General features: G+C 47.0%; 1 protein-coding gene across 1 annotated transcript in view; it reads right to left on the bottom strand.

The window, feature by feature from the left end:
- Window positions 1-15074, bottom strand: part of SIAH3 (siah E3 ubiquitin protein ligase family member 3) — a 69829-nt gene that overhangs the window by 39029 nt on the left and 15726 nt on the right. The window lies entirely within an intron of this gene.

The raw sequence follows: 15074 nt of genomic DNA, 5'->3' as shown, positions 1-15074 counted from the left end.
TCATAAAACCTGCAATTGATCAGTCTTCTAGCTTTTTAAAAAATTTATTTTAATTAATTAATTTTTTAATAAGGTATCATTGATATACACTCTTATGAAGGTTTCACAAGAAAAACAATGTAGTTACTACACTCACCCATTTTATCAAGTCCCCCTCATCCCATTGCAGTCACTGTGCATCAGTGTAGTGAGATGCCTCAGAGTCACTACTTGTCTTCTCTGTGCTACACTGTCTTCCCCATGATCCACCCCCCACACCATGTGTGCCAATCATAATACCCCTCAGTCCCCTTCTCCCTCCCTCCCCACCTGCCCTCCCCCACCCCTCCCCTTTGGTAACCGCTTGTCCCCTCTTGGAGTCTCTGAGTCTGCTGCTGTTTTGTTCCTTCAGTTTTGCTTCGTTGTTATACTCCACAGATGAGGGAAATCATTTAAGCCTACCAGTTTTAAAATCCTACAATTATCTGAATGTAAACTCTTGGCTCTAGAGAGCTCAGTCTATCCTGTGATTCCCCAAGCACTGGAAACATTTTGGTCTCAAAACTTTCACTCTCCAAAGACCCAAGGGAGCCTTTCCAGCTTCTGTCCATCCAGCATCATCCCACTTGCCCTTCAAGGCAGGAGCCAGAACGTGCAAATGCCTTGAGCACAAGCAGATACTGTGAAAGTGTTTGCCTGGTGGTTTCATCCTGCAGGCCCTGCAGTACAGGGGGTGGTGCTGATTCGTATCAACAGGAGTGTGTGTGTCCCATGCAAAGGTCTGGGCTGTGACCTGTGACCCGCGGCAGTTTGCTTGACTCACTGAACCTCCAGTTTTCTCTGTAGTTATCCCTGGGAAGATGTTTTTTTAACCTTCAGAGCAGACCCAACGAAGTTCAAAGATAGGCCTTTTTCCATTTTATCTTCACACGCTATAATTTAGGGCAAATTTTTACATCCCATTTTACAAACTAGGCAAATTAACTTAAAGAGGTTTAAGTGACTTGTTCAAAATCATGCAAATAGAAACCGGCAGAAGTTGGTTTGGGAGTCAATTCCTATTAGTTTCAAACCCTTTATTTGTCTCACTGAGCCATATTAAGTTCCCTAAAAGTATCAATAATGTTCCCTGCCTCGCAGTTAGTAGGATTGAATGCGGTGAGGCCAGACTGGCAGCAGGCAGGGTACATGCCCATCAGTGCTGTCCATAAAGCCCTGCTATTAATAAAAATAATAGGGTAACCACGGCCCCATACCACTCCTTTGTCTCTTATCATACTCTTCCTTCTCTCCCTGTAGTCTAAACCCTGACAGTTGGGGGTTTTTCTTTTTGTAACGCAAGTGCCTGCCTGAAGCCTGGATTGCCTGTGCATTCACTATCAAGATGCCTGTCTCCAATACACACCTTGCCAGGCACAGACTAGGAAAGCATGTGGGCCACTTGCCTTTTCTCATCCTATGCTTTAAATTCCTTCTCTTACGACTTGAAATCACCAACAGAGAGTGAGGCCCTGAAACCTCAGGCCCCCACCCTTGACCCCAATAAAAGCAGAACCCCTGGCCTGGGCTTTCCCTCTACCTGTGACGTCTCTGTGTGGTCCCAGGTGTGCTGTGTAATTTCCAGGTCACATAAGTAATAAAACTTCGCTTTTTCAAGATTTCCTGATGGGTTTCTCTAAAGGGCATTTGCGGTCATAGTGAGAACCACCAGGGCTGGTCCAGTCACAGTACTGGTTATTGATAGGCTGAGGTCAGCACAAAACACTCTTGTATACTCTATAAGCCAAAGGATCTGGGCCTGACCTCATCTAATTAGGGAATCTCTGGGGGAGGGAACCCAGGTTTCAGCATTTTTTCTGTTTTTTAAAGCTGCCCAGCTGAGTCTGACAGGCAGGCAGAGCTGAGAACCACTGTCAGGAGAGAGCCTGACACGTAAGCAAGTGGTGGGAGGTGCTTGTAAGCAGTGCCAAGAGTCAGGAGGCTCAGATTTAAGTCCTGCCCGACTACTTATTAGAGGAAGGGACTTATTCTCTCTGAGCCTTAGATTCCTCGTTTATTAAAAAAACAAAAATAGAAAACCAGGCTGTCCTCCACTGTCTCCAGGGTCGGGCTGAGAAGCAGATGAGAGAACTAATGTGCACTAATGTGTTAGCATTCACAGATGCTGAACATTATGCAAGGTAAGGTGGTATGTCAGTATTACAGGTGCTTAATAAATATTTATTGATTTTCACGAGCTTTTACCCACTCATCTTTTCTTCATGCTTAAATATTAAGCTGGGGGAAATAAATAAGAAATATAATTGCATCTCACACTTCAGGACTCCCCAGGCAGCTCGCATTAATAGATCTCTTCAGCTGTCCTCTAAGTGCTAATAATTCCTGGGCGTTTTGAGGGTAGCACTTTCTCCCAGAGATGAATTGACCTCAGCTAAGAGCCCAGCTCCTTCCCAAATCTCATTACAATCAGCCTTGATGGCAGACAGGCTTCAAAATGTAACAAAATTAGAGCTTTTAAATCATTATCTTGACTCTGGGAGCATCACATTAATAAACGGGAATGAAGATGATAGAGAAAAGGCAGGGAAGGGATTGCAGCCTCCACGCCAGAGCTCTTGACTTCCCTCCTGGCCATAAAACACAGGAAGAGAAACTGATTTCACCAGCTCCAAGAACACAGCTTCCAGCCAAGTTGGATGTGTTCAGCATCACCTCACATTAGAGGGCCTTGAATCGGAATTGACCTTTTCACACCTTTGTAAATTAGTGCTCCAGATTACCCACTTCTTCCAGCTCACTTTCCTGCAGAAGGTAACTGTAGGCAAAATTTTAAAGTCAGCATCTTTTATGAAACATCTTGTTGAGCAAGAAGTGACACTTTCTGTTGCTGCAACTATTTTTCCTCTTGTTGCTTTCCTCTTCTGAGCTTACGCATTCATTCATTCCACAAACGTTAGTGCACACCTACCACAGGTTAGGGAGCAGGTCGGCCCTGCAGCACGACCAAATGTGAAAGCCCAGTCACTCTTCTACTTCCTGCTTACCTGCCAGATTGCCTCTGTGTTTCCCACCCCCAAGACCCTCTGCAGCGTGGACCTGGCCATTTCTTTCCTGGATATTGCCTGCCTCTAACGGGTCTCCCTTCTGCTCTTCCTCACCCAGTAGGTCCTCATTGCTACCAACACTGAACGCATCTCTCCCCAGTGTCTGGTCTCCTTGTCATTCTCCTGCGTGGTCTCTAGGATGGCCCTTCCTCCTGCACACTCCCCGCTTCCCAGGCTCATCCTCTGAGCTCTTCTCTAGAAGCTCCCCACACGTGTGGACAAAGCCCAGGACCCTCAGCACTCGGAGGACCCTGCCTTCCTCCCTCTGGCCCTCAGCGCCCCAGCCCTGTGGCTTTGTTTCTTGGTTTCTCCTTAGCCTCGGCCAGGAAGGCACTTTCCCCTGAACCTTGCAGGCTGGTCCCAGGAATGTTCTCTTCATTTGGACCCCAGCTCTTGTGCCACATTTTTAGAGAAGCCACTCCTACATGACCCTGTCCACAGAAGCTTGTTTTATTCTCTGTAAAACACTTAACGTTACCTGATATATTTGTTTATTTACTTAGGTTTTTTTCTTCCTTCCTGGACTAGACTGAGATCAACCCAATGAGATCAGGGGCCTGTTTATCTCATTCACTCATACATCCCCAGAGCCTAGGGCTGTGCTAGGGGCTACGTAAATATTTGATTGAGTGGATGGATGGGTGGATGGATGGGCGGATGGATGGACGGATGGATGGCTGAATCCACAGTCTTCCCTGCAAGCCCTCCTTGACTCTCTAAGCTATGTTATTATGGGCACTCTGCTTTTTCTTATCATTCTCCTTAAGTCTGTATTGCAGCCTCTATTACATGTTAATGGGTTGTAGCACGCTCGTAGCTTCTGACACAGTTGACGTCATTAAACACATTTCTTCAAAAGGAACATGGGTTTACCCTCTTGTAGTTTATAGTCCCACAGGAGAGGTAGGGCATGTTTGGAAAGACCTGCACCCTGTGTGTGAGCTGTAAATGCCCTGAAGGGAAGAGGGCACCAGTCATGAGCTGCAGAGGCTGCCAGCTCCTCACACTCCTGTGGTAACAGTCAGCCCAGCTTGATTCCCAGGACCTTGGGATCCCCTAGGACTATTTCTGGGAGACATATGCGTGGGCCTGGGATGAACTTAGGGCACTAGATTAGTCCACAGAGTAACCAGCAGTCTTAGGTGCCCACTCAGTAGCCTCTTTTTTTCATGGCTAACAGTACTTCAATTTTGTTCATGGCAGCTTAGCAGCCACGTCCAGGCCTGAGCCTCACTGTTCTCTGTTTCCCAGCCCTTCTTGGCAGTTCTGGGTTCCTCTGGCAGACTATGTTATGCAGCTCTGGTCAGTGAAACTTAAGGGCCATCATTTAGAGGTGGGGATTCTGAGAAAGTTTCTGCTTCCCCTTTTGGACATAGTGTCATTCTTCTCCCTTCTATTTATCTTGAATGCAGTCAAGATGGCTGGAGCCACAGCAAGCATCTTGCAACTATGATGTAATACCCCGAGGGAAAGAGCATGTGAATCACAGAGAGCCCATTACTGATATTCTGAACACCTGAACTAATGCTAGAAACTCTCTACTCCTAGACTTCATTTTGTAAGAAAAAGAACCTCTGTTTGTTCAAGCCACTCATGCTTGATTGTTTTGTTATTTGCAACTGATCTTATTTCTAACAGATATGGAACTAGGCAGACATGGTCAGTCCAGGCCTGGAGCTGGTCCAGAAGGTGGCAGAGTTCTCAGAGGGACAGAGACAGTTCCAGAACTGGATTTCTTCCCACCCTAAGTACAAGCAGCTGATTTCCGTGATAGACTCTTGAGTCCCATAGGTTTCAGGAGATACCTAAGCTCCTGGCTACATCTTACTCTGGTGAAAAAGAGTCACCAGGTAGCCTTGTGTTGGATACATGTAACTAAAGTGACATTCCCCTTCCAGTTCACTGCCACTTCTATCAATAAAGCTTTCCATTTTATCAATCTTCCCAACAAAATTACTCCCTCCTTCCTTTATCTGTGCTTCCATAATTCTTTGTAGTATCTCTCCTCAAAGCCAGCTTCGTGGTCATCCAAACTATGCAGCCTCACAGGACTCTGCACTTAGAAGGGACCCATGTTTGACTTAACACACTACTGTCACTGCTGGGAAATTCTTTATTTTCACTTTGTACTGCACCCCACAACTTATGCAGCCAGCCCTTCCTCTGCTTATGAACTCTGAGACTTTGAGCCAGGTCTCTGCTTCTCTGAACCTTAGTTTCCTCATCTGTCAAGTGAGAATAATAATAACCACTTTGCAGGGATGTTGGGAGGGCTGAGTGAGGATCACAAGCAAAGCAGCCCCACTGAGCTGCGGCACAGGAGTGCCCTGTGTAGCTTTCTTCTCCCACCCTTCTCCTCTTGACATTTGCTCCTTCCCGGCTCATCCTGTGGTTAAGTTGTGCACCCGCCTCTCTCCATGGCTGAGGCTCATGGTCCCAGTGCCTCAGCTAGAGGAGTGCCAGTTAAGCTCTCTGAGGGCTGAGATCTTCTTGATCTCCTCTCACAGTGCCTGGGATGGTCTCTTGTCATTGGCGGGCACCAGGTAAAGGTTTGATGAATGTATAAATGCTATTCTTGACTCTGTGTCAAAGCCTACTTCCACTTTTGAAGTTGAATTTAGAGAAAAGCACGCTTTAACAGCAGTGCAATAGGAAAGCATATTTAATACTTTGTGAGACTCCACAACTGCCATCCCAGTTTACCTAATAAAATAGTCAAAATCTCTTATCCACCCTCACTGAGCTTCCTTGTGGAATGAGATTAGAGGCGAGACCTTACCATAGGAACTAAATGCAGCCAGGATCAGGCCTTTTTCAGACCAGAGGTGAAGTCCACCACGGGAGAAATAAAGTTGTTTTCCAATAGCCCAGTTCCAGCAGGTTGCTCCGCTTTCCCTTAGGACCGCATTCAGTCACATTGTAATGCCTGATGGTTCTTCAAAAGGAACATGGGTTTACCCTCTTGTAGTTTATAGTCCCACAGGAGGTAGGGCATGTTTGGAAAGAACTACACCCTGTGTGTGAGCTGTAAATGCCCTGAAGGGAAGAGGGCACCAGTCATGAGCTGCTGGCTGTGCAGAAAAGTTGCCACCTAGACCAAATGTGGCTTAAAAGAAGTCAGTCAGTGAAAATGAGTGGTATTGACAGAATAGTTAGAAGGGAGGAGACCTTTGGATGGTTCTAACTCATTCTGTTGCATTTAGAAAAACTACCATAAAAATCCATGCATTTCAAAGTTTCAGGCATTTTAATAAGCAATGGTTTACACAGTTAATTCAATAGTAGTTGATGCAGCTAATAAAATAAAGAACCACCACTGACTGAGCACTAACTCCTTCCCCCTTTTCCTCAGCCTGCGATGCACACATGTTGATGTTACCCACTATGCACTGAGTCAATTGAGGTTTAAGAGGATAATTAACTTGCTCAAGGGCACAGAGCTGGTAAGCCCAAGCTGACTGACTCCAAAACTGCTTGTGTGTAAAGTGCATTCATCTCAAGTGTGCAGCTTAGTGGAATATAACGTGTGCATGACCCACTAGCCCCCACTCAGACCAACACAGACAACATTCCCAGCCCCCTGCAAGCACTCTCACACTTCTTCCCAGTTGGTCCTGCCGCCCCAACCTCTCCGGGTAACCCCTCCTTTGAATCTCTATCAATTCACTTGAAGCAAAACAATCTTGCTTGTTTCCCTTCCTGCAATTTTTCCTCAGAGAAGGCTTGCTAATAAATCATACACACATGTGCATGCACACACACAGGCACACCCTATATAGAGTAGCCATTTCCTTGGGTTTTTAGAGGTTTTTGTGTTCAGGATGTGAGACTTCATGTTCCATGACCCTCCTTCCCTGGCGGTGAGGACTTCCTTCCTGTCTGGCTGAGGGGCAGGCCCATCCTCATATCAGCAAGACCGTGGCAGGCGTGAAATAAAGGCCCACAGACCTTTTATCTAGATCTTTCAGAGTTACAAACTAAGCCAACAAACTGTTAAATAAAACACATCTTTGCTTCCTGTCTTGGTAAATAGACTTCATAACAAGTTAGAAGGCTAGTCTTGAATTTAAAGCACTTAGACTCTGTTTATTTCAGCAGAGTGGAGATGGTGGCAGAGAGAGAGTCAGCCATGGCTCCCACTTCCCCTCCTACCGCTGGCTCCACCCTATACCTGGTGAATGTATGTGGCCACCCCAGCCTGTACGACTCAGTTCTGTCCACCGTTTCCACCAAAGGCAGCCTTGACTCCCTGCCAGGCCTAGGCACATGCAGGATGGTGGCACAGTGTATCCTTGGTAGGGCAGATCTGCAGAAGACAAGCTCCAGATACCCAGAGAGATGCCTGGAAGGGACGGTGTGAGCTCCAGGTAGGGACCTACACTTGGGGCTGCAGATTCCTCACCCCAGGGGGTGGGACACAGCTGGGCAGGACCAGGTGGGCCTGTGGAGACCAGGGCTTGGATGCCCTCTTGTTTGGCTCAAGGGTGTTTCCAGGGAATTATGATCATTTGTTTCAATCAAGAGACAACTCTCTTCATTCTCAAATTCACTCTGAAGAGTTCAGTTTGGTTAAACCCCTCTTTACTGAGTGCTTGAATTATGCCAGGCAACAAGCCACACCCCTAGACGAGCAGAACTTGTTCCCAGCTCTCCAGGGCCTCACGTGGGAAAGTGCAGCAGGTAAGTTTTGCATCATGGTCAAAACATATACAGGGGATTTAGGCAGGAGGTCCTGGAAGGTGATGACATCTGAACAGGCTTGAATGGTGAGAAAGTACTATCTGGACAAAGATGTAGGGAAGGGTATTTTGGGGAGAGAGAACAATGTAAGTCAAGAATGGTCTACCTTAGATCATTCTTATATCCCTCCAGCGTGGGATGGTTTGAGCAGTGATGTGGAGTGTCAGGAGAGGCCAGTGTGTGCTAACAGGAGAGTGGACTTTATCTCCAGGCCTAGGGGGAGCACTGAAGGCTTAAAGCAGAAGAGAGACATGGACAAATTGACATTTGTAGACATATGACTGTGGCACTCATATGGAGACAATGAAATTGAGTGCAAAATAATCCAGGCAGGAGTTAATAAAGGTCTGCTATTGATTAATTCAGTAGGTGCCTTTGGAGCCCTACAATATGTCAGGTACTGTTGAACTGGGGTATTGCAGTGGGCAGAGCAAAAAGAGTACCTGCTTTCAAGGGGTTTATTCTAATGAGAAGGCAGGGACACCAAATATACATAAAGAAATAAATACATCAACTTACTTCAGGCGGTTGTATTATGGCTAATGAATAAGTGATGGAGGGAAGATGGGGAAAAAGCAGATGGAGTAGCTCATTCATCCCTGTATTTCTTCATGGAGCATCTGTTTATTTACTGAGGGCCTACTAGGGCCAATGGAGAGAGTAAACAGACACAGTGCCCCTGTTTTCACAACATGATTTCTCATGTGGGAGTCAGACGTTCACATATCCCACCACTGGAGGCTGGGCTTTGGAGACAAGGAGCATGGGTCTTTCTGAGCATATAAATAAGGAAACTGACCTGGTCTTGGTGGTCTGAGAAGTCTTGGTTTGGGTGGGTGGAGAAGCATTCCGAAGGCCTGGTGGGGGGGTGGAGCAAGGGGAACAGCTAGGATGAATGAGCCTCAGGAGGCAGGAGAATGAGGGGGGCAGAGGCGTGGAGAAAAGCCACCCAGGCAAGCAAGGGGCCTGCCATGCCCAGCTTTGTTCAAGAACTTTCTCAATTTTTTTTCCAGTAAAGCGCATATCTTTTATATGATGAAATGCATAAAACACAAAATTTGCCATTTTTAGTATCTCCAAGGGTACAATTCAATGGCGTTAGTTATATTCATAATGTTGTGCAATCACTACCACTATCTATTTCCAGAACTTTTTATCACCCCAGACAGAAACTGTAAACATTAAACATTAATTCCCCATTTTCCCTTCCCCTTAGTCCCTGGTAATCCTAATCTACTTTTTGTCTCTATGAACTTGCTTATTTGAGGTATTTCCTGTAAGTGGAATCATACAATATTTGTCCTTTTATATCAGGGCTTATTTCACTTAGTAGCACATTTTTAAGGTCCACCTATGTCACAACACGTATCAATTTCATGCCTTTTTATGGTTGAGTAATATTCCATTGTATGTACATACCACATTTTGCTTATCCGTTCATTTGTTGATTGGTTCTTGGGTTGTTTCTGCCTTTCGGCTATTGTGAATAATGCTGTTAGAAACATTGGTGTGTGTACAGATACCTGTTTGAGCCTGTTTCTGATTCTCTGTGGTGCACATGCAGAAGTGGAATTGCTGGATCATAGGGCAGTTCCATGTAAAATTCTTTGAGGAACTCCCATACTGTTTTTACAGCAGCTGCACCGTTTCATATTCTCACCAAAAGTGCTCGGGTTTCCAATTTCTCCTCACCCTTGACCAACACGGATTTCCATTGTTTTGCCTTTATCCTGAGAGCCTCACGTGCAAATCCTCTCTCAGAAGCCCCTCTCACCACTCAAATCTGGCAGGCAACCTGGGGAGTCCTCATTTGTGGTGGGACTTTGAGGAAAGGCCTTCCAGTTAGTTGAATTCAGGGGAATCCTGTCCAGCATTTCTATTACCAATGTCAGAAAGCAGGGACGGAGATGGGAGGAAACTGGATGCAAACTGGGAAGCTGGTGAAGAATCTGGGACCTCTCCCCGGAAGTACTTGTTAGTTAGGTGTCTTCTGAGAGTCCCTTAAATCTCTCTGTTGTAATGCCACTCGCACGTCAGGCCCACAATAAACACACACTCATAGCCGGAGCCCAGCAGACACACAGGCCAACGGGCTACTCCTTTTCCTGCCCCCTTGCCCATTACCCAAAGCGCCCAGCACTCCGAAGAGTTGGCAAGGCTCCGACTCCCCCCGCAGACTGCAGGCTGCCGCCCCGTGGGCCCTGCAAGCCACCCTGGGTCTTCGCTGCTGCTGGACTCCTGCCTGGCGTGGCAGTTACTCTCCACGGAGCTCATGCTCCACGAGAAATCAGAGCAAAATAGGCAGGCTGTCTTGAGTCGTTTTTCAAACAGGTCAGGGCTGAGCAAGCAAATAAAAGGATGAGAAGGGGTTAATCTAACCAAATAATACTTTCCATCCCCATTATGACTTAAAGGTCGCAGAGCATCTGCCAGCTATGTTCTCATGTGGCCCTCACAACTAGCCTCACAGCGAACACTGGGGGCGGCGGGGTGCGCGTGGCTGCTCATCCCGCTGGTTCAGGAGAGGACGGATGCAGAAAGGCGTGGTGACCTGCAGAAGGTCGGAGCTCGGGGGTCAGGGACAGGTTGACTCCTGCCCAGCACACACTCCCTCTGCCCCAGGTGGGCATGACTCAGCCCTGCCTGCTGTCCCCAGGCCTGCTCAGGGCCCCTCCTAGGAAGAGCTCAGCCAGGCTTTTAATTATCAATCAAGAGTTTTCCTGAGGCATCTGGACAGACTTTTGGCTTGTCTTCTCAGAAGCTGTTCTTGCAAAATGCTTTTTATTTTTCACCCAATCAGTACTGAGGTTAAAAAAAAAACCCAAAACAAAAGCCCTTCCTTCCTTTTTCTGCACCAGGTAGCCTGGCAAAGCCTATTTCATTCCCTAAATTCAAATTGGAAGCTGCCTTCTGTTCTCATTAGTTTGGGCTGTAGCAGTCATTACATTCCAAACAATTAATCCCCGAATGCCAATTTCTTACTAGAATTATCCTGGACTCAACAACTGGTTTCCTTAGCAGCAAGGCTGAAGCAATTATTCCTGGCTTTTGTAACTAAACATGCTGTGCTTGGCACTTCGCAATGTTTTCATCATCATTGAGTTATCAACATTTATCTCTATCAGGGGAAAGAAAGGGCTGTCCAATTGTGAAGTCCTGGCAATCACACAGACCCGTTTACTGACACCGCGGGCTCCCTGGAGAAGGGGAAGGAACTGCCCCGGTCCCAAGCCCTCTGTGTTCTGAGCCTGGGGACTAGTTGACAAGTAATGGACAACCAAGGGGAAGAGGTCGTAGGGGGGCCTCAGGGCAGTGCCCCCCGGGAGCTCAGGGCCCGTGACTGCTAGACAGTGTCCTTGTCCTCACGGGGGGCTGTCCACTTGGGTTCTCAGCTCTGTCTGTGGAGCACATAATTTCCCTTCCAAAGCTGGGCCACCCAGAGCAGTGAGAATCAGGGATCCGGTGAAGTCTGTGGGATTCCCCCCTTTCTTCCAGCAGGAAAGGTAGGGAGACTCCGGGACCAGCAGGCAGCTCAGCCCACCCTCAGCTGGGGGAGGCCTGCTTACCTTCTTGTACATTTACCCAAACATAGCTTTCTGGAGAGGTGGTATAGCAGGACACACAGGAGCAGCTCTGCAGCTGGGCTCCCGAGTTCACTGTCTTGGCTTTCCACCCCTGCCACCACCCCTCCCTGCTGTGTACCTGTGAGCATACTGCTTACCTTCTCTGTGCCTCATTCCTCATCTGTAAAGTAGTTAGAAGAGCTCTATTTCACAGGGTTATTTTGAGGTTTAAGTGAGTTAATATTTGTAATTAGAACACATAGTAAGTGCCTTATAAGTGTGTGTTTAAAACAAATAAACAAGAAATTTAACATAGGGGTTTTAATTTCTTTTGTGCCCTTCAGGTCTGAGAGCCCATAGATAGAATATAAAGACAGAAAGAGAAAGATTGATACCCCATCCCCTAAGCCAGAGAGCCCCTGATTCACCCTAACATACCAGCAATGAACCCGTGTTCTTCCACAAGCCAGCCTGGGGCAGCACTGTGGGAGTGACACTTCCCCAGGCTTTTGAAAAGTGGAACTTAAAACATACCTCACAGTATGTAGGAAACTAATCTTCGGATAAGCAACTTCTAACCAGTTAAAGTTAGAGCAGCTATAATACAGAGGATGGAAGCCAGAACCCACTACGTTCCTCTCTTTTCTTCAACTGTATCACCATCAGGACCGACAGACCATATGCCCTCCTTACATGGGGTAAGGATGATGACAACAACGGAAATAATAATAGCTAACACCTGAGTAGTACTTACTCTGTGCCAGGCCAGTGCCTGTTACAAGCACTTTACTATATTAACTCACTTAGTCCTTATAACACCCCTAGGACTTGGTACTATTATTATTCCCATTTTGCAGATGGGAAGACTGAGGCATAAAAACCCGACTTGCAAGTCCAAAGTCACAGGCTAATAGCTGGGGAGGCAGCAGTTGAACCCAGGTAGTGTGGCTGCAGAGCACATTGCTTAACATCACACTACACTTTCTTTCATCATTGGCCCTAACTGTGAGCCCAGGCCCCGTCCAGCCCCAGAAACCCAACAATATCCTCAGGCAGGAGGGACCTGGGGGATTGGGACCAAGTCCCACTGCTTGTCTTGCTCAGGCCTTACAACCTGGCTGCCCTCATACTGAGCCTCTAGCTTGCACCAGGCTGCAGCCTACAGGCTCCATCTCTCTTCCTGTTCTTGGGTCTCTGTGTTGATAAACCCACTCAGTTCTCCCACTTCTTTGCCTTGTTCTTACTGTCCTGAGCGTTCCATTTATCAATGAGACTTGCATTTAGTAAGCATCTACTATGTACTAGCCATTTATGCTGAGGCAGGACGCAGCCCTTGGGGGCCTCACAGTGATAGGGACACAGATGCGCAAATGAACTGCTTGGAGTGAATGAGTCCGAGGGCTGTGGTTAAAATCAATACAGGGATCAGTGAGGCAGACGGGAGTGGAGAGGGGTTATCAGAAAAGGCTTCAAGGGGTGGTGTGGGCTGCTTCCTGCTGCTGCACGTCCCTGATGCCAACCAGTTGCTTGGAGTTTTTGGTGGCTGTCTCTTTGCAGACACCACATCTTGCCTGCCTGGACATACCCAGGTGACCTCAGAGAGCAGGAGGAAATTGCATTTGTCATCTTTATTTTCCAATTGGTGAGTGGAAAATGTGCAGACACCTGTCCCAGCCTGCTGCAGGCAGGGGGAATGGCAAGTCCTGGCGCCCCTGGCCCGCCTGGCCATCCTGCTGTTGGGAAGCTTCCCGTATGCCTGGAGCTGTGCCCCTGGTCTTCCATAACAGTGGCCCGTCCCCGGTCTTCCAGCTTCATGTGGAATCAACTTCCTCCCAGTATTCCCTTTTCTGCTCCCCGATCCCTTTGGGAGATCTGAGGTATATGAGGGAACCCATTTTATTAATTCCACATCCAGATAACAAAAATTAGACACATCTGGTCTCAACTGGTGACTTTGGATAAGTCAGTTTAATCATTCCCCATCTTGAAAATTTGTCCCTCCCCTGCAGGCAAAGATTTATTTCTTTCAAAATTATTTCTTATCCCCAGAGATTCTCTTCTAACCCACTAATCAAATGATGTTGGAGAGTTTCCTGGAGATTTCCTTATTTAAAATGGAAGAAAAATTAAAAGATAAAAGCAAGCAAGGAAGGAGAAAGACAAAAAGAAATCAGGCAGGCAAAAAGAAATCAGTGTTTATGAGGCCCCTACTGTGTGCCTGGCCCTGCTCTACCTGCTTTTGCATATATTTATCATGTTTAAGCCTCCATTTACTTCACATTACATGCCTTACTATAAACAAGGAATATAAAGCTCAGAGTGGTTAACTAACTTGTCAAGGGTCACACAGTTATGAACACTGGACTAAATCTGAAGCCACATCTGAGACTGAGAGGTGTTTAAAATGTGTCCATGGAATTTAACTTTACTACTAAATTTCTGTCACCCATGATAAATGGGTCAGGCTCATACAATTAACCTATTTCCATGCTCTGTTTTACTCCTATTTTATTTCCTTTGTCAATGCACCTTTTGGTGTAATTGCCTTAAACCCCTTTTGAAAGAGGCTGGGTAGAGCTAGGGTCAATGGTGAAGACCCATCTCTGCACAAGGTCACCTTGCAAGGAGGAGCTGAGCAAGTGTCATCATCTCACCTGACAGATGGAGAAGCCAAGACCTGGCAGGAACCAAGCCAGACTGCAGATAAAAGCTTAGCCACGGGCACGTATTTTCAAGGAGTGGGTGGTAAGTGCCTAGGAGCTCGCCTTCCCACCTCTGATTTCTCTCGGATTCTTGGAGAGCCTCGTGTAACTGGCACTTGCTTCAGTAAGCACTCCGAGAAGGGTCCGACTGGCATTTATTTAATTACCATAAGCAGATGTATCACTTTGGCTTCAGTAAGGCAGCTTCTTAATGTGCTCATCAGCTGCCCTGCTGGCAGGGAGGCTGGGCAGGAAGGCAGGCAGCACCCTCCATGCCGTCACCCTGAGGGGCGCTGTGACAAGCAGGCGTCACGGGGGCGGATGGTGGTGAAGGCCCTTGGCGCGTGCCCGAGGCACTTTCCTCACAGACGTCTTGTGAGTCCTTCCGAGTCAGGGTCCCCTGTGAGCCCTCTGCAGCTCTCTGTGACTCTTGCCAGAAGTCAGGGAGGAGGTGACTCTGGGGTTTGCTTGGTGATTTCCCCTCCACAGCTGCTGGCTGCGTGTTTTCCTCCCACTTACCAACGTCAGTATGAACAGAATTCTGCATTTCTCCAGCTTGCACACTGGAAGCAAAGCTCGCAAACATCATGCGGCTTTCCTCTGATAGGCTCACTGCTCACGTTGACGCCTCCCTCACTCAGTTCTTCCCACAGCAGTTTTGGAAAGAGAAAATGTTTGGAGGGCATTTAGAAGGGTTTCCCAGAAATTGAGGTAGAGGCTGAGTTAGATTAGGTAGAAAATGGTCATTAGAATTTCATTCCTCTTTGATTTTAGAAAAAAGAAATGTAGTAATAGCATGGCTGCTAATGGGAAAGGGAATTTCAGAGGGCGGTGGTTCTCTTAGAGAACAGGTATGACACAATAAGGGCCATGGCTTCTTAAAAGAAATTTTTGCCTTTGTATAAAAAGGTTTCTTTCATTTCTTCTTTCCGTGGAGGAAAAGTGGCCTTTTAATGCTATCCTAATGCTTCCAGGGTGTTTGCTTT

Source organism: Manis pentadactyla, chromosome 17 (assembly GCF_030020395.1).
Source record: "Manis pentadactyla isolate mManPen7 chromosome 17, mManPen7.hap1, whole genome shotgun sequence".
NCBI classification, from domain to species: Eukaryota; Metazoa; Chordata; class Mammalia; order Pholidota; family Manidae; genus Manis; species Manis pentadactyla.
Note: the sequence above shows the minus strand (reverse complement) of the source record. Positions and strands in the feature narration are given on the sequence as shown.